The 18,461-nt window shown below is 42.1% G+C and overlaps 1 long non-coding RNA gene and 5 other non-coding genes across 6 annotated transcripts; all 6 read left to right on the forward strand.

The window, feature by feature from the left end:
• Positions 1-1,158: 1,158 nt before the first annotated feature.
• LOC147123267 (uncharacterized) lies at positions 1,159-10,709 on the forward strand. Its single transcript, XR_015074154.1, has 6 exons — positions 1,159-1,201; positions 3,451-3,521; positions 6,648-6,726; positions 7,995-8,066; positions 8,846-8,910; positions 9,312-10,709. It is a non-coding gene; the product is annotated as an uncharacterized LOC147123267 (long non-coding RNA).
• On the forward strand, positions 3,060-3,176 carry LOC147123268 (small nucleolar RNA SNORA26). Its single transcript, XR_015075160.1, has one exon. It is a non-coding gene; the product is annotated as a small nucleolar RNA SNORA26 (small nucleolar RNA).
• LOC147123269 (small nucleolar RNA SNORA26) lies at positions 3,597-3,715 on the forward strand. The gene has a single exon (XR_015075163.1). It is a non-coding gene; the product is annotated as a small nucleolar RNA SNORA26 (small nucleolar RNA).
• Positions 7,702-7,820, forward strand: LOC147123270 (small nucleolar RNA SNORA26). Its single transcript, XR_015075161.1, has one exon. It is a non-coding gene; the product is annotated as a small nucleolar RNA SNORA26 (small nucleolar RNA).
• LOC147123271 (small nucleolar RNA SNORA26) lies at positions 8,135-8,253 on the forward strand. Its single transcript, XR_015075162.1, has one exon. It is a non-coding gene; the product is annotated as a small nucleolar RNA SNORA26 (small nucleolar RNA).
• On the forward strand, positions 8,972-9,090 carry LOC147123272 (small nucleolar RNA SNORA26). Its single transcript, XR_015075164.1, has one exon. It is a non-coding gene; the product is annotated as a small nucleolar RNA SNORA26 (small nucleolar RNA).
• Positions 10,710-18,461: the final 7,752 nt, after the last annotated feature.

Consider the following 18,461-nt stretch of genomic DNA (forward strand, 5'->3'; position numbering starts at 1 on the left):
CAGGTTGGGTGATTGGGCAGAAGCATGGCAGATGCAGTATAATGTGGATAAATGCGAGGTTATCCACTTTGGTGGCAAAAACAGGAAGGCAGATTATTATCTGAACAGCAATAGATTGGGAGAAGGGGAAGTGCAACGAGACCTGGGTGTCCTTGTGCACCAGTTGCTGAAGGTAAGCATGCAGGTGCAGCAGGTGGTTAAGAAGGCAAAATGTATGTTGGCCTTCATAGCGAGAGGGTTCGAGTACAGGAACAAGGATGTCTTGCTGCAGTTGTACAGGGCCTTGGTGAGACCACACCTTGAGTATTGTGTGCAGTTTTGGTCGCCTTATCTGAGGAAGGATGCTCTTGCGATGGAGGGAGTGCAGCAAAGATTCACCAGACTGATACCTGGGATGGCAGGAATGATGTATGAGGAGAGATTGGGTCGGTTAGGGTTATACTCGCTGGAGTTTAGAAGAATGAGAGGGGATCTCATTGAAACTTATAAAATTCTAACAGGACTAGATGCAGGAAGGATGTTCCCGATGGCCGGGGAGTCCAGAACCAGGGGTCACAGTCTAAGGATAAGGGGTAAGCCATTTAGGACAGAGATGAGGAGGAATTTCTTCACCCAGTGAGTGGTGAACCTGTGGAATTCTCTACCACAGAAGGCAGTGGAGGCCAATTCATTAAATATATTCAAGAAGGAGTTGGATATATTTCTTAAGGCTAAAGGGATCAAGGGATATGGGGAGAAAGCAGGGACAGAGTGCTGAATTTGGATGATCAGCCATGAACTCACTAAATGGCGGCGCAGGCTCGAGGGGCCGATGGCCTACTCCTGCTCCTATCTTCTACGTTTCTATGTTAACGTTTCAGGTCGATGACCCTTCCTCAGAACCCTGCAGTGCCCACCGGTCGCGGAAGAGGATAACTTATGCATTTTGAGATCTGATTGTTTTTTTTGTCAAAGCGCCGGCCAACACACACGAGAAAGGCAAACATACAAAGAATGGCCAGTTGGAGCATGTATTATAGGAGCTGCGCAGTTCGTGAACCGCGTCCACCTCGAGCCAGAGCAGGCGGAGCCAAGAAACCCCGCCCACCCAGTACCGTCATAGAAGGCGGGGCCAACGGTCCCCGCCCACCCAGTGCCGTCATAGGAGGCGGGGCCCCAAACGTCGTCCTTTTTTCCGCACGGCGATGGCGGGCGGCAGCAGGTAGTGAGTGTGCTCGTGTTCTTCAGATTGTGGGCCGGCACCGTTGGGGTGCGTGTGTGGCGGAATCGGTGGATTGGGTACCGCGAGGCCGCCTGCTTCTCGGGCTGGGACACGCGGGGCCGGATGTTTTTTTATGCCGAGCAGTTCCTGACGACGGGGAAAGCCGCGGGCTGCTCGGCAGGGAGCAGGCCGCGGCTGCTAATTGTCTTCAATTTCTGTCGCGCCACATGGTCCCGGGCGCTCCGCACACAATCTGTTTCTTTGCAGAGCTTTAGCAATGGGGCAGGATCAGGCCAATAGGTGAAGGAGGCTTCAGGGTGGAACCGGCAAAGGGAACAGGAGATTAGATTTGGAGAATTGAAATAAGATTTTTCTGTCCTCATCAATGGTCATGCAGGAGCTTTGATTCTTTTAGCGGAATGGAGGTTGTGAACGTTTGATCTGAAGGAGGCGCAGCAATCAAGCTGGATAGGATTGGATAATACAATGCAGGTGGCCATCGATACCATATAATAAAGAAAATTACGTTATATAATGTATCTCGAGGGAATTTTTAAAATTTGCTGCATGCTGTTTGTTAATGGAGTTGGATGAATTAATTAAGTGGACTATATGGCAGGGCTAGGTGGTGCAGTTGGGTCAGCACTGGCCTTTCACTACTGGAACCTGGACTCGATCAAGCCCAAAGTGGTAGAATCCTTACAGACGGAGGAGACTTATTCCTTGTGAAATGAATTTGGTCAACCTAGTGGGCATATGCCTACAGCACGAATTGGTTCAAAATTGGATGTGAATTTGCGATATCCCTCAGACAGGCCTATGAATGATTGTATGTGGAAGTGGAAAGATGCCACACTGGTGCAGTACGGGTGCTCTTGAGATTGGCACTGAGGCATATTGTTAGCAGACCAGAAGGAGCTTTACTCTCCACCAAGCAATGCTATAGGTGATCTGGGAGTGCTTGATGCTGACACTGGGTGTCTGAAGTGGAAAGTATCCCCTTCCCTGGCACTGGCACCAGCATCCCTCACCTTGGTGTGTGCACAATGAATGAGGATAATAAATTGTGAGCAAGGAATGCTGGTAAAGTTCAAGTGTTTAAAAGTAAATAAAATGGCAAATGAATGCAGGATTAAGTTAAGTGGAGATTGGGTAGCCATGCATCGCTGCTTTTGGCAAGAGGCTGTGGTGCAATGATTCCTATTGGTGAGGAATCAGGTTGTGGGTTCAAGTCTACTCCAGGATTTCGGTGCATATTTGCAGCTGACACTTAAGTGACACTGAGGGAATGCTGCATTGTCTGAGCTGTTGGCTTGTGGATGAGATTTTAACCCAAGCCCCCTTCAGTCTGTTCTGCTGGACATTAAAAATCCTTGTATCACTATTCAAAGAAGCGCAGGGGGTGTTCCTGAAAACCACCAGAAAACAGGTTAACTGGTAATTATACTTCTTACTGGTTGTGGATTGATTGTCTTGTTTACCTACATAACTACATTTCAAATGTAATTCAGATGGACTATAATGTGACTCCTTCAATTACTCACTTGAAGTGTGCTGCCTAATGTGGAATGAGCCATAATGCAAGGCCTAGATTTGATAACTGGTCTTTGCTGAGTTGGTAAATCTTAACTAGGGCAATGGGAGTATAGCCTCCACGTGATTCAAGGTAAAAGGGAAATGAATCTTTTTTTTTACCAACCCACGTTATCAGTGACCAATTTATGCTCTTGGGTCAGGTGGTTTAAAATAAGTTTTGTTTTTATATGCAGGAAATGTATTGATGAACAGCTGCTGCAATATTAATAAATCTTGATGGGTGCACCATTAGGTATAAATGACTATGTGCCCCTTTTCAGCTTTGCCCATCTAAGACAGGCAATGTCTTAAGTGGCCAACACAGAAGGGTAGATAATTTTCTCCCTCGAACCCAAAGCAAGGGATCTTGTTGCTTTGGATCCCGTCGGGAGGAACATCTTTCTAGTTGTCCTTCTTAGTTCATTACAAGAGTGACTCCACTTCAAATTGTACTTCATTGCCTGTAATGTGCTTTGAGACGACCGGTGGTTGTGAAAGGCGCTATATAAATGCAAGTCTTTTTATTATTGCAAGCTAGCTTTTAAATCAAATAACATTTGTGTAGATTCAAATGCAAGATTTCCAGATTAATTGTAATTTTGTCGAATTGATTATGAAGACCTAGATTTGGTAGTTTGTTATTATATCTGAAATATTATTTTCTCCATTTGCAGAGGAATGAAACAAACAGAATCAGAAATGAGGATCGGCATAAGAAATGTACACCTGGAAAATGTGCCATGAGGTATTGGGGGGGGCGGGGGTGGAATCTTGTGCCTCAATGGTTTGGATTTTGTTACTTTGCCTCCCCCTTCCATCATTGCTCACCTAAGACGGGCAGTGTCTTGGGTGACCAACACAGGAGGGTAGATCATTTTCTCTCTCAAACCCAAAGCAAATGGACTGTCGGTGCTTTGGATCCTGTCGTGAGGAACAGATGTATTCTGTTATGAACAGTAATTATCTTGCAAAAAAAAATAGAATAACTGTTCAAACTCAAGTGCGGAGTTCACCTTAACAAACTGAGATCAACATAAGGAATAGGAGTAGGCAATATGACCCTTTGAGCCTACTCCACCATTCAATAAGATCATGGCTGATCTTTAATCTTAACTCCACTTTCCTGCCTGATTCTCCATATTCCTCGATGCCCTTAGAGTCCAAACATCTATCGATCTCAGCTTTGAATATACTGAGCATCCACAGCCCTCGGATAGAGAATTCCAAAGATTCACAACCCTCTGAGTGAAGAAATTTCTCCTCATCGGTCCTAAATGTCTGGCCCCTTATCCTGAGACTATGCCCCCTATTCCTAGACTCTCCAACCAGGGGAAACAGCCTCTCAGCATCTACCCTCTCAGAATCTTGCATGTTTCAATGAGATCACCTCTCAATTCTTCTAAACTCCAAAGAGTACAGGCCCATTCTACTTAATCTGTCCTCATGGACAACCCTTTCATCCCAGAAATTAAGGTATAAGAACATAAGTATAGGTATAAGAACAAGAGTAGGCTATTTGGCCCTTCGAGTCTGCTCTGCCATTCATTAAGATCATAGATTTTTGAATTTTATGGGAATCCATCGATCTCTGTCTTGAATATACTCAACGACTGAGCCTCCACAGCCCTCTGTGGTAGAGAATTACAAAGATTCATCACCCTCTTGAGTGAAGAAATTTCTCATCTCAGTCCTAAATGGCTGACCCCTTACTCTTGAGACTGTAACCCCAGGAGAAACATCTTCCCTGCATCTACCCTGTCAAGCCCTGTAAGAATTTTGTATGTTTCAATGAGATTACCTCCAATTCTTCTAAACTCGAGAATATAAGCCGAGACTACACAATCTCTCCTTATAGGACAATCCCCCATGCCCGAAACCAGTCTGGTGAACCTTCGTTATCTTTCTCTATGGCAAGTATATCCTTCCTTTGGTAAGGAGACCAAAACTCTACATAATACTCCAGGTGTGGTCTCACCAGGGCTTTATGTAATTGCAGTAAGACATCTTTACTCTTATACTCAAATCCTCTTGTAATAAAGGCCAACATACCATTTGCTTTCCTAATTGCGTGCTATACCTGCATGTTAACTTTGTGATTTGTATACAAGGACGCCCAGGTCCCTCTGAACACCAACATTTCCCAATCTCTCCATTAAAAAAAAATACTCTTCTATTTTTCTTACCAAAGTGGATAACTTCACATTTCTCCACATTATATTCCATTTGCCATGTTCTTGCCCACTCACTTAGCCTGTCTATATCACCTTGCATCCTTCTCACAGCTTACCTTCCCACCCAGCTTTGTATCGTCATCAAACTTGGATATATTACATTTGATCCCCTCATCCAAATCGTTGATGTAGATTGTGAATAGCTGAGGCCCAAGCACTGATCCTTGCGATAACCCACTAGTTACAGCCTGCCAACCCAAAAATGACCTGTTTATTCCTACTCAGTTTTCTGTCTGTTAACCAATCTTCAATCCATGCTAGTATATTACCCCCAATCCCATGAGCCCTAATTTTGTTTAATAACCTCTTATGTGGTGCCTTCTGAAAATCCAAATACACCATATCCATTAGTTCCCCCTTATCTATTCTACTAGTTACAACCTCAAATTCTAACAGATTTGTCAAACACGATTTCCCTTTCATATATCCATGTTGACTGCCCAATCCTATTATTATTTTCTAAGTGCCCTGTTACCATGTCCTTAATAATAGATTCTAGCATTTTCCCTACTACTGATGTCAGGCTAACTTGTCTGTAATTCCCCATTTTCTCTCCCTCCTTTCTTAAATAGTGGGGTTACATTTGCTACCTTCCAGTCTGTGGGAACCATTCTAGAATCTTTGGAATTTTGGAAAATGACAACCAATGCATCCACTATCTCTATAGCCACCTCCTATAGCCACCTCTTTGAAAACCCTAGGATTTATTGGCTTTCAGTCCAAAACGGCACAGTACGCCAGGTGTGGTCTCACCAAAGTCCTATACAATTGTAGTAAGACTTCCTTACTCTTGTTACTCCAACCCTCTTGCAATAAAGGCAAACATATAATTTGCTTTCCTAATTGCATGTTAACTTTCTGTTTCGTGTACACGGACACCCAAAATAGTTTCTCACCATTTATTAAAAAAAAATATTCTTTGTTCTTCCTACCAAAGTGAATCATCTTAGATTCTCTCTCATTATACTCCATCTGCCACCTTCTTGCCCAGTCACTTAACCTGTCTATATCCCTTTCCAGACTCTGTCCTCTTCACAGCTTACTTTCTCACCTAACTTTGTATCCTCAGCAAACATGAGTACAGTACATGCAGTCCCTTCATTTTAGTAATTAATGTAGATTGTAAATAGCTGAGGTGCAAGCACTGATCCTTGCGGCACCCCACTGGTAATAGCCTGCCACCCTGAAAATGATCAGTTTATTTCTACTGTTTTCTGTCCTCTATCCACATTTTGTGTTTCAGGTGATTACCATCAGACTTGCAAAGCGCTGGGTGAAACCTTGCTTGCGTGTGTTCTATAGGTAGTTTTGTAGGCCAGTTTGAACTTCTTTCTGAATGGAGAGCTGTACATGTCAGGAATTTCATGACTGCAGGTGTGTGACCTGAGGTATGTTCTGACATGCTCTGTGCAGAGCTCAACAAAATGAAAATCCATAGAACTGTACCATAACATGCGCCGAGAGCTGAACAGTCAGATATGGTCGAAAGCCCTGGTAAATAAATAGTTGAAAATAGACAACGGGCAGCACATGGAAATTTTGGAATTTGATGCACACAATACATATACCAAGAATTTTGACAATGTAATGTTAACTATCCATATTCTTCACTGGTGACCTGATATTTTTTGTTCACACAGGCAGTATATACATTTGATAGGAGTGGTGAATAACTCGTGATCAGAATGTCTTTAAATTAGATGAATACGGTACAGTGAGGTACGAATAATCGCATTTGATTTTAGAAATGGCACTTACTTAACAAGTGTATCCAGCGACTAACTGAGCCACGTCGGAGGAAAGGTTCCAGGTTAGATTCTTGGTCTTATGAGTTAGTTGGTCCCAGCCAATGTGGCAGTAAGGCCCTCCATGCCCCTGGGTTAGGGTGGAGAAAATTGACCTGGGTTCTCTTCCCCGATCACTATCCAGCTAAGCTTCTTGATGTGCATGTGGGTGGGTGTTAGTTGAGGATAGGATTGAATTCTGTTTTAGTGCCCCTTGCTGACACTTATGAGTACTAGACACTTATGTAAGGTACCAGGTGTCTGGAATTGTACCCAGTAAATGTCTGCAGTTGAAGGAAAAGAAGGGATGGGGGGAACAATTGGCGGAGGCAAAATTTCTGTTCTCCATAAGCTACTTTCTGGATTTGACGTCTAAGATGGATACTGTCTTAAGTGACAATGTAATAGGGCAGACCATTTTCACTCAAGTCTAAAGCAAAATGTCCTGTCTGGCTTTGGATCCTTTTTGGAAAGTACTTTCCTCTGGTAATCCTTTGAACTTAACACAGACAAGATTTTAAAATCACTAATACTGCACTGATAAAATGTGAAGTGTAAAATCTTCCATCAATTGTAAATTGGTTATCCTTCTTAGGCAGTCCCTCGGAACCGAGGATGACTTGCTTCCACATTAAAAATGAGTTCGCAGGTGACTGATGAGTCCAATGCGGGACCTACAGTCTGTCACAGGTGGGGCAGATGGTGGTTGAAGGGGTGGGTGGGGTGCTCCTCTGAAATTGGTTATAATGTAGCTTTGAAGTACCTTTTTACCCATGTACTAAGTTGATGGAATAAACTGAACCAGAAATAAGGAAATAAATTGTATACCTGGAGAAGTAAGAGGTATGGGAAGAAAAATTCAAACACCTGACTGCATCAAAAACCTCTAATTTCTCTGCCCCTTCCAGCTTTGCCCATTTAAAACAGACAGTGTCTTAAATGGCCAACACAAAGGGGAAGATGATATTCTCTCTGAAACCCAAAGCAAATGGATTGTCGATGCTTTGGATCCTGTCGGGAGGAACATGTTTCTTTCTAGTTGTCCTTCATTCATCATTGCAAGCTACCTTTTAAATCAAATAACATCTGTGTAGATTCAAATGCAAAATTCCCAGATTAATTGTAATTTTGTTGAATTGATTGCGAAGACCTAAATTTAGTAGTTCGCTGTTAGATCTGTAACTTTATTTTCTCCATTTGCAGAGGAATGGAATAAACCAGAACCACAAATGAGGATGGGCATAAGAAACATATATCTGGAAAATGTGCCATGAGGTATGGTGGGGCAGGGTGAATCATGTGTCCGAGTATGGATTTTGTTACTTTGCCTCCCCCTTCCATCATTGCCCACCTAAGACAGGCAGTGTCTTATTTGGCCAACACAGGAGGGTAGATCATTTTCTCTCTCAAACCCAAAGCAAATGGACTGTCGGTGCTTTGGATCCTGTCGTGAGGAACAGCTATATTCTGTTATGAACTGTAATCATCTTGGGAGGGGAAAAAATAGAATGACTGTTAGAACTTAAGTGTGGCGTTCTCCTTAACAAACTGAGATCTTGTGTTTCGGATAACTTTCATCAGACTTTGCAAAGCACTGGGTGTCTTCTAATGGGGTTTTCGTCATTTTGATCTGGTTTGATATCGATGCCATCAAATAACTGCTGGTGCCTATGGCCGCTTGTTTAGGATATCAGAAGGAGCCCAAAACCCTTGGAATTGTGCCCAGGAAGGAGTTGACAGCTGAAGAAGTGAGGAAGAAATTGGTCAAGAGAGCAAAAAATTGTTTTCTGTTTAAGTGCTACTTAAAATTGCCCTATGTAGCTAATACAGAAGGCCAGATCACTTTTTTAATATAAAGCCAGAGGTCCCACCAGAGCTTTGGATCCTGTTCAAAGGAAGATTATCATCTGGTAATTCTTTGTAGAATTTAATGCATTATTACAGGCAAGATTTTAAAATCAATAATACCTGCAGAGATGAATTTTGAAGTGTAAATGTATTGAATTATGTTGTAAATTTTAAGTAACATTTTGTGCATTTTTATTTTTCCTCAGGAATGAAATAAACTGAATCATTAAAGAATGAAATGCTTAAATAGTACACCTGGAGAAACGTTGAGGTATGTGGACGGATCAGACACTTTATGGCATTGAAAACCTTGTTCCCTACCCCTTCCAGCTTTGCCCATCTAAGACAAACAGTGTCTTAAATGGCCAACACAAAGGGGAAGATAATATTCTTTCTCAAACCCAAAGCAAAGGGATTGTCAGTGCTTTGTATCCTGTTGGGAGGAACATATTTTTTTTCTTCTTTGCTTATACCTAATGCATTTTGCAGAGAAAATGTTCACATAGCAACATTACCAGTTAAAATAGTAAAAAATAAAGACTTGCACCTTATCAGTTCTCCCAAACTCAAATTATCTTTGAAGCACGGTGACATTATGTAGGCAGATATAACAGCACGATCCTGCAAAGGGATGAGTGACCAGTTAATTTGTTTTTTATGGTTTTCTTTGAGGATGGAATTTTGTCCAGGGAAGTGACTGGCTGAACCATTGCAAAAGAGAGAGGTCTAAGGATCTACTTCTGCTCTGTGATGAGTTACAACAAGCTGGCCACCAAACTCTTGGCCTGAACACTTCCCTCTGCAACTGGACCCTGGACTTCCTAACAAACAGACCCCAGTCTGTCAAATTAGGTAACCACACCTCTTTTCCCCCCCCCCCCCCCCCCCCGACCCTGAACACGGGGGCCCCACAAGGATGTGTGCTGAGCCCCCTCCTCTACTCCCTCTTCACCCACGACTGTGTGGCTGTTAATGGTTCCAACACCATCATCAAGTTCGCAGATGACACCACGGTAGTAGGCCAGATCACCAACAACGATGAGTCAGCCTACAGGGAGCAGGTCCAGCATCTCGTGAAGTGGTGTGCCGACAACAACCTGGCCCTTAACACCAAGAAAACAAAGGAAATAATCGTGGACTTCAGGAAGTCCAAAGGCGGAAGTCATACCCCCATCCACATCAATGGGCGGAGGTGGAAAGGGTGGCCAGCTTTAAGTTCCTCGGAGTCCACATCACGGAAGACCTCTCCTGGTCCCTCAACACCTCCTCTCTGGTGAAGAAGGCCCAGCAGCGCCTATATTTCCTAAGGAGGCTGAAGGGATGTAATCTGTCACCCCCGATCCTCTCTAACTTCTACCGCTGCACTATAGAGAGCATCCTGACAAACTGTATCACGGTATGGTACGGCAGCTGTAGCTCCCATGACCGGAAAGCCCTGCAGCGGGTAGTCAAAACTGCCCAACGCATTACCGGCACCCGGCTACCGACCATAGAACATATATATCAGAAACGCTGCCTACGGAGGGCACGGTCCATCATCAAAGACCCTACCCACCCCAGCCACAGTCTGTTCGCCCTCCTACCATCTGGAAGACGCTACAGATGCATTCGCACCCGTACGACCAGATTTAGGAACAGCTTCTTTCCCAGGGCTGTCATCCTACTGAACTCCACAAATAAACACTAAAGCCTGCACATCTGCCGATGCACTTTATTATGGTTATATTTATGCTAATATATATGTACAAATGTATGTTGAAATGTTTAAGTGTCCTAATCCAAATTGTACACTCTCGGGAGCCGCAAGCCTACATTTCGTTGTACTGCACTTGTGCACTAACAATGACAATAAAAGTTGATTTGATTTGATTGAGTTAGTTGATCTTAGCTGATGCACTGGTTCGAGCACTAGTTACCTTTCCGGGTTAGGGAGAAGATTGATTGAGGTTCCTGCTTCTAATTGCTGTCCAGTTACCCTGCTTTGTGCATGTGGATGGACATGCACAAGGATAGAAGGGAGTGTGCCAAAGAAAGGAGTTTTTAAGTAATTTATTATCTGCACTTTATTTTTCTCAGGAAATGAATAAACTGAATTATAAACAAGGCAATGCTTAAGAAATGGCACATCTGGAGAAATGTTGACGGGTATGGTGTCAAACACTTGAAAACATTGAAAATCTCACCCATTCCAGCTTTGCGCATCCAACAGTTTTTTTTAAATGGCCGACACGAAGTGGAAGATAATGGTCTATTTTGCGGTCAGCGGCGAAGGAAAGTTTCATTCCACTGATAGCTGCCCACAGACTTCACGGGCTTTTATGCAGCAACTTAGTGGTTAGAGATCTTTTTTGGCACGGTGCCCTCTACAGGGGACCTGTGGCATGTGTGAACAGAGCAAGCAGCAGCGTGTCTCTTCAACCACTCAGATTGAAGAATCCTCACTGAGACACGCGGAGTCTAAACCAAGATGTATAAATTCAAATATTTAATTTAATGTAAAATCATGTGCAGAAAACAAAATATAGAGGGAAAGAAAGATGGGATTAAGAGAGATAAGAGACAAAAAGTAATAAATTAATTTTTTCAATCTCCATCGATACTTAAAATCTGAAGGAATGAGACTCAACAATTGTAAAAGTAAATATTCAGTGCCAGAGAGGTTGTTTGGCAGTAATTAAGACTAATCACATAAGAAATAGGAGCAGGTGTAGGCCATAAGGCCTCTTGAGCCTGCAGGCAGCTGTAGGCATAATGGACGGCAAGCTCTGTTACTTCGCTGCTGACGCATAGTCCAGGCCATTGTCTTCACCTTTGTGTTGGTCACGCTGGTAAAATGTCACTTACACCTGAATTTACACACCCTAACTTTAGTACTGCAATGCCCTTCATGTATTTTAAAGCTGAAACTCTTGGCGAGGTACAGGTGTAGCAAAGCTTGTGGAGGAGCAGGGCAACTTCCTGATTTCCGTGTTTAACTGCGCATCTGCGGACGTCAGAAGTTTACTCCATAATAACGGTGAGCACATAGCCTCAGCGTTATTATTACTGCAAAATCCATTATTCTCACAAACCCAAAGCAAAGTGGCTGTTGATGCTTTGGATCATCTTGGGAGGAACATTTTTTTTCCAGTTTTACTTCAGGATTTTTCAGAGCTCACAAGGCAATGATACCTGTGAAGGTTGTAAAAATTAAGGACTTGCATTTGTGAAGCACCTTATCAGGTCTCTCAAAAAATCAGTGTTTTGCACATAGTGAGTTGCTTTTGAACTGCAATGACATTACGTAGGCAGATGTAGCACCAAGATCTTGCAAAGCAGTTAATCTGGCCCAGGACAATGTTACGTTGAAGACGAAGGCTCAGGTTTGGCCCTGCTTTGTAATAAATTTGTTAATCTCAGCCCATGCTTTGGTACGGGCACTATTACCCTTAGTGTCCCTGAAAGCACTGTAGCAAATGGATGGGGGCCTCTTTCTGCATCTCATGCAAAGGAGGTCATCTCTGACAATGCGGTGCCCCCTCAGTATTGCACTAGAGTTGCCGTCTATATTGTGCTTAAACCCAAAGATGGGCCTTCAATCCACAACCACCTAGCTCCTAATTTCCCTTTCCAACATTGGACTGCTTCAAAGACAGCCCAACTGTTGGTGGCCAATAAAGAATGGATGGAATCTCTAAAATTCAAAGCAAAAAATGATGGTGTTTTGTATCCCATCAGGAAAAGTGTCCCTTTTTTTCTTGCTGAATTTAAATGGAGAATTACTGTATTTACCAGAGTAGTACTGAATTTTAAAATTGCTACCATTTTTCTTGATGGTTTTGATGCAGAGATAGTTTTTAAAAATAAATAAATGATAGTTCGACCAGAATAGTTGAACAGATTAGTTATTTCCGATTTGTTATTTGTGCAGCAGGTACAGTGCCAATTTTTAAATGACAAATTATGTACAGTACTCATTTTCAAACTTTTCAAATGTGATTGGAGTTATTTCTCCTTTCACTCCCTGTCCTTGTCAGTAGCTTAATCAGCAGTGCAAACGTATGACCTGGTGCATAGAATTGAAGTGACGTTTGTTTCTTGTATAGTACGCAATAATTAATTTTGTAAAACTACTCAAACTTTTCACATTCATAGCCAGAATATTCGCATTGCTTCTGTGATTCATTTGTTAAAGTAGTAATATTTGGCCATATTTTGCAACTGTTACCAATGGCCAGTCTATGACTCATAGAATCATGCAACACAGAAGGAGGCCATTAGGCCCATTGTGCCTGTGCCAGCTCTTCGATAGGGCTACCCAATTAGTCCCACTCCCCTCCCCTGCCCTTCCCCATAACCCTGGAATTTTTTTTCTTTTTCAAGTATATTCAATTCCCTTTGGAAAGTTACTAACTGCTTCTTCTAATTGTTCCCCCAATTAAAAACATTTTATTTAGATATGTAAAGCTTACCACAGTTCAGAAATGTCACAAGCACATTTATTATGCAGGCAAACACAGTAGCCTTTTGTACACAGCAAGACCTGACAAATAGCAACAAAATGACCAATTAATCTGGTGTTTGAGAGGGTATGAGATAAACAGAATTAGAAGAACTTTGAAATAATGCCATGGAATCTTTAATGCCCTATCCAAAAGAAGGCAGTGTTCCCCCCCTACTGCATTTGAGTGTAGTTTATGTGCTCAAATCTTGGCAGAGTAGAGCATGAACTCTCAATCTTCTGACTTTGAGGCAAGAGTGCTACCAACTGGGCTGAATTTTGAGGCCTCCTGCATGCCAAAATAACTACTTTAGTGTTTTTGAAAAAATTGTATGTTTTTGATTTGTGTTTTTGTTGTTGTTGCAGGAATAGAACAAATTCAAGGAATTGAGACTTGGCATTCTTGAACACTACTTGTCTGGATTTTGTTCACTGTTGTCCTTGTTACTGGCTTCATCCATGTAATGTTTTATAGTTTCTGTAATTTTATCATTTGCAACAATAAAAGGATGATGGATGCAAAGAATCAGAATGCATTAACTTTCCTAAAAAGTTAATTAATTTGCCAACAAAAACTAATGTGGGATATAACCAAAGGTGGAAAGTAAAGAAAGGAATACTTTAGAAACTATGGAGCTTCTCTCCACCATTATCGTAAAATGCCCTTCTGCTGAGTTACTGGTTTCTCGTGGAATAATATGGGGAATGCTGAAAAAGCAGAGAATTTAGTCCAGTTACCTCATCTACATTTGTTCCTCCAAAATGAGAGACCGTCAATAACATAAACCCCAAGCTTTTGCAGGATGTTGATGTATCTTGTTTGATAGGGCAGTGCCACCCTGGATTGGTTAAAAAGTCTCTTGTGAATCTTCAGGAGAGCTATACAAAATGGAGGTTGAACGTATGGGGAAATAAAATCAAAATTCTTGCAAGACGATAAAAAAGGTGGAATTTTTTTATTGGCAGATAAGTGGTGTGTCTCTAGGTTGTGTATGATGCTCTCTTGCTCCACATCTTTATGCTGCGCAATTTATTGCTGATGAAGTATTCATTCGAATCTGCAATGTTCCATTAACATTGATCAAGTGAACAAGGAGCATGTTCGGTTACAGGAAGAAAATGAGCTGAAGCCAAAACAATCACAGTAAGAAGTACCTGAAGCAGCTGGTGTCCATGCACCTTCCAGGCATGGAATTTGAAGTTTACATCATAGAAAGTGATGTTTCTGTAAACCGAAAGCCAAAACTTACTTCGGTGAATGAATTGCCAGATGAGTCACTTGAGAAGAATGAACACTATTTGTGTTAAGATCTTGAGGGGAAAAATAGTGGTTGCACACAATGTCATAGACAAAATTTTAATCTCAGTAAACCTGGTATCTCAGCAAATGGACTAATGCAATTGAAGAGCAAACTGCTGACAAGAGAAACACTTAAATCAGAAGTTCTGTAAGCTATATTTCTTCACCTCTAATTTCTACTAAAAACAATAGGTTAGATGTCAGTGAAGTGCCATTGTACAATAGACTGCTAATTTACAAGAAGGCGAGGCCAACTGGTTCATGCACTGATTCAAGTTGGAGCATGTTGCACACAAGATATTTTGAATGTTTGCAATCCAAAGAAGAGCAAGCACAGCTTGGATTTGGCATGAAGTTTGATTTCCTTTGACATATAAAACATGGTAGCTGGCCCAAAATGCTGTTTGCAGAGCATTATTGGTTGTCAGTCATCAAAGGCAAAGTCATAATGCCAGCTTAGGATGTGATTCATTTCTAAGTCAGAAGATGGACACGAAGAGCAAAGTTGTATTCCATGACTGCAGTCCTCCCACTGGCTTAGCTGTTCTATAATGTTTTGGTCATGACCATGTATATATTAACTATTATGGTTGGCCTTGCAAGCATAACATTAGAACTGCATGATTGCTGCTAAGATAGTCATGGTATAGGGTGTACATTTGGTTCAGCTGTGTGTACTCTACATTGTTTAATGCTTTAGATAAACATGGAAGGAAGCAATTTGGACCACTGCATAGAGAAAGGTAAGTTTACAACTGCAGTCTTGTGTTCTTCACTGGTTGATTACTTTTATGGGGAATTTAACTTTGCAACAATACTAGCTGTGTAAAAGCTTTTCTGTTAGAGCCATAATCAAGACAGTTCATCTTCAAGAAATACAAGGAAAATTTAGCTAATATCGCAGATAGCTGAGTCTTTTACATCTGATTAGTTCTGCTGCCATGCAGGTATGGTCTTATCGTGTCCACGGACAGTCTACATAGCCCAGCCAGAACTGGACACATTTTTGCGCCTTGTTGAATTCGGCAAGATCTGCAACAGTGCAGGGTTCCTCTTAACGATGGGCATTGCAGGAGATGTTGCATAGTCTGTGCCTCAGTTCCACATTCACAAGTTGTCGGACTGGTTGAATATCCCCATTTGCTTAGTGACACCTTTGAGCAACCTACACCGGTCCGAAGTCTGTTAAGGCACTTCCAGGTTGCCCAGTTGCAATTCGCTCCTGGGGGAAAGCTTTCATCAAGTAAAATTTCCATCGCTGGGGGTTGTTCAAGACTGGCGAGCCGGTCTTTCCACAAGGCGATGCGGGCTTCAGATGAGGTTGATTGTAATGGAACAACACTGTTCATGAAGCTCTTTCTTGACTTTAGGCGGCTGGGTGTAGGTGTATGACAATGCAGAGGGTGTCTCTCATCTGATGTTTGACGGAGTTGCTCTTTCTTGCTGGCTACTGTTCTTATATCAGGGGGAGCAATACCCGCCAAGATATATAGGCTGTTGGTGTTTGTTGGTTTTAAGCAACCTGTGATAAATTGGCAGCTTGCATTCAGAACGGCATCCATCTTCTTGGCATAAGTAGACCTTTCCCATGCAGGGCAGGCGTATTCGGCAGTGGAATAGCAAAGAGCAAGTGCACTGGTTTGCAATGTTTTCGGGCTTGTTCCCCATCTTGTGTTAGTGAGCTTATTCAGGATGTTGTTTCGTACGCTCACTTTTACCTTTGTCTTCTCAATGTGGTTCTTGAAGGTGAGGCATCGGTCAAGGGTGACTCCGAAGTAGATAGGGTGCTCGCAATGCGTCAGTGTTGCTTCACACCAGGTTACTTTCAACTGGCGTTTGGCTTCACGGTTTCTGAGGTGGAATGCACAAACTTGCGTCTTTGATGGGTTTGCGCGAAGGTGGTTTTCTTCATAGTAGGATTTTAGTCCCTCCAAGGCCTCAAAGCGTTTTCTCCACGGTGTTAAAATCAGTGCTTTGGGCAGTGACACATAAGTCATCAGCATATATGAAACAGCGTGTAACACCATCTATAGGTTGGTTATTTGTGTAGTTTTGTAGGAAGACCATTCTTCTGAATACGCCACCTGCTGCGCTTCCCACCTAGTTCAACATAAAACCGGCGATTCTGAAGCATGCTTTCTAACAGCTCTGTTAAGTGAATCTCTTTTGTCATCTCTAGAATCTTGCAGAGGAGACGTCTATGGTTCACTATCATATGCTGCTGACAGGTCTACAAAAACAGCACCTGTTACCATCCCTTGCTCAAAACCATCTTCGATGTGTTGTGTGAGGTTGAGCAGTTGGCTTGTTGATTTGCCGGGGCGGAAACCTGCTTGCTCTGGAATGATCTTCTCCTCTACAGTTGGTGCTATCCTATTGAGTATCAGGCGTTCAAACTGCTTATAGGTCAAGGTAGAAGCGTTCACGTCGCGGCCCTGTTTCAACCAATTCTACCACCACCACGCACAGCATGCCTGAAGACGGAAGTAGTCGGCGATGTCAGAAACACGGGTCTTTTTCAAGACCGGCATTGACTGTTATATCTGCTAACGTTGAAGGGTTCTCTATAGCTAAACAAAACATCCTCGCTACATTATGCAATGCAGGTATGGTAGCTTGGTGGTTATGGTACTGGATTTGCAACCTAGAGTTCATGAGCTCAAATCCCACCATACCAGGGTGTAAAGTTGTATTCAATATGGTAATCTAGGCTGTCACCAGAAGCAATGGCCATGGAATTTGCTGTATTGTAAAAATACAACAAACTTTAAGCAGTTCATTAATGTTCTGTGTGAGCTGGCCTACGTGTGATTCCAGTGATCGGTATGGGAAATAAATACTGTCTTGTCAGTGTCTCCTGCAATGCCCAAGAACAAATGTTTAAAAACCATGGGAAATGTGCTACATTGTTGAGGGATTCCATATGGCAGTTTGAGGCTCAGCTTTGGTTCATGTGCTAGTAGGCAAGGATTATGGGATTACACCACTGAAATCTAGAATAAATAAAGCTCGTGTTTCCTTGTAAGAGCTACTGTTTTACATCTACCTTGGTGATGCGCAGTAACTATTCAAGTGATCCAGAGATGGGGCATTCTCTTGGGGTCTTTTGTGGTTACAAAAACTGCCGCAGTTTAATGAAATTTTTTTGTAAACCAGTGTCGTGAACAAAAGATTTGAAAGTCATCTGGTGAGCTTGCTGCTTCTGAATATCACTGAAATGGTAAGGTTGGTTAGTGAGCTCTAAATAACCCCTTGATGTCACCATACATACTAGAAAAGGGAGTTTTCCGCAATGCCAAGAAACATGAGGATTTTTTTTGAGATTGTGGAATTCCCATTTGTCTGGCTGGGGATTCGTAAATATCTTAATGCTGATGCCAGGAAAGGCACAGAATGACATTCTTTGTGATGAAAAAGATACGAGATGGAAGTGATTTGTAGAAACTCTGAAACTGGCAAAGTAGAATTCAGTCAGAAAACATGAGCTAAAGCTCTGGGTCTGTACAAAGACTGAAAGCAAACTAGGAAGCAAGTTCTTGGAACATTGCAAAGAAAGGTAATTGCTTGGCCTCCATATCACGTGGCGCAGACTGAGATGGCAAGTTTGCTAGATTTTCTGAGAAAAGTTACATTAAAAAAAGGTATTTTTGAGCATTGGTAGTGAAACTTTGATATTTTTAAATTTGTAAAAGCAGTGAAAAACCACAATAGGTTTAAAATGCCATTGATAAGTTTGTATGCAAGGTGTAATTATAGAAATATACAGTAAGGACAATGCTGAATTTGAGCTGAGAACTTTCAGGAAGAGAATTTAGGAAGAAAAACTACTACCACTGTGTATATGTAGAATTAATTAAGTTGTTTGGTTTGACCTGTAAGATGGTGTGACTGGTAAATGTACAGGATCAAAAATTTTGTTTAAAGACAGTGACATTGTGAAACATTTAAGGTGAGAACTTCCAAAAGGTGCTTTAGAATTATACATGCTTTGAAAGTCACTGGCATAAAATCAAAATGGCAGATTTTAAAACGTTCTAATGTT

Source organism: Somniosus microcephalus, chromosome 2 (genome assembly GCF_052327205.1).
Source record: "Somniosus microcephalus isolate GS21.2 chromosome 2, FLI_Smic_1.0, whole genome shotgun sequence".
Classification (NCBI taxonomy): Eukaryota; Metazoa; Chordata; class Chondrichthyes; order Squaliformes; family Somniosidae; genus Somniosus; species Somniosus microcephalus.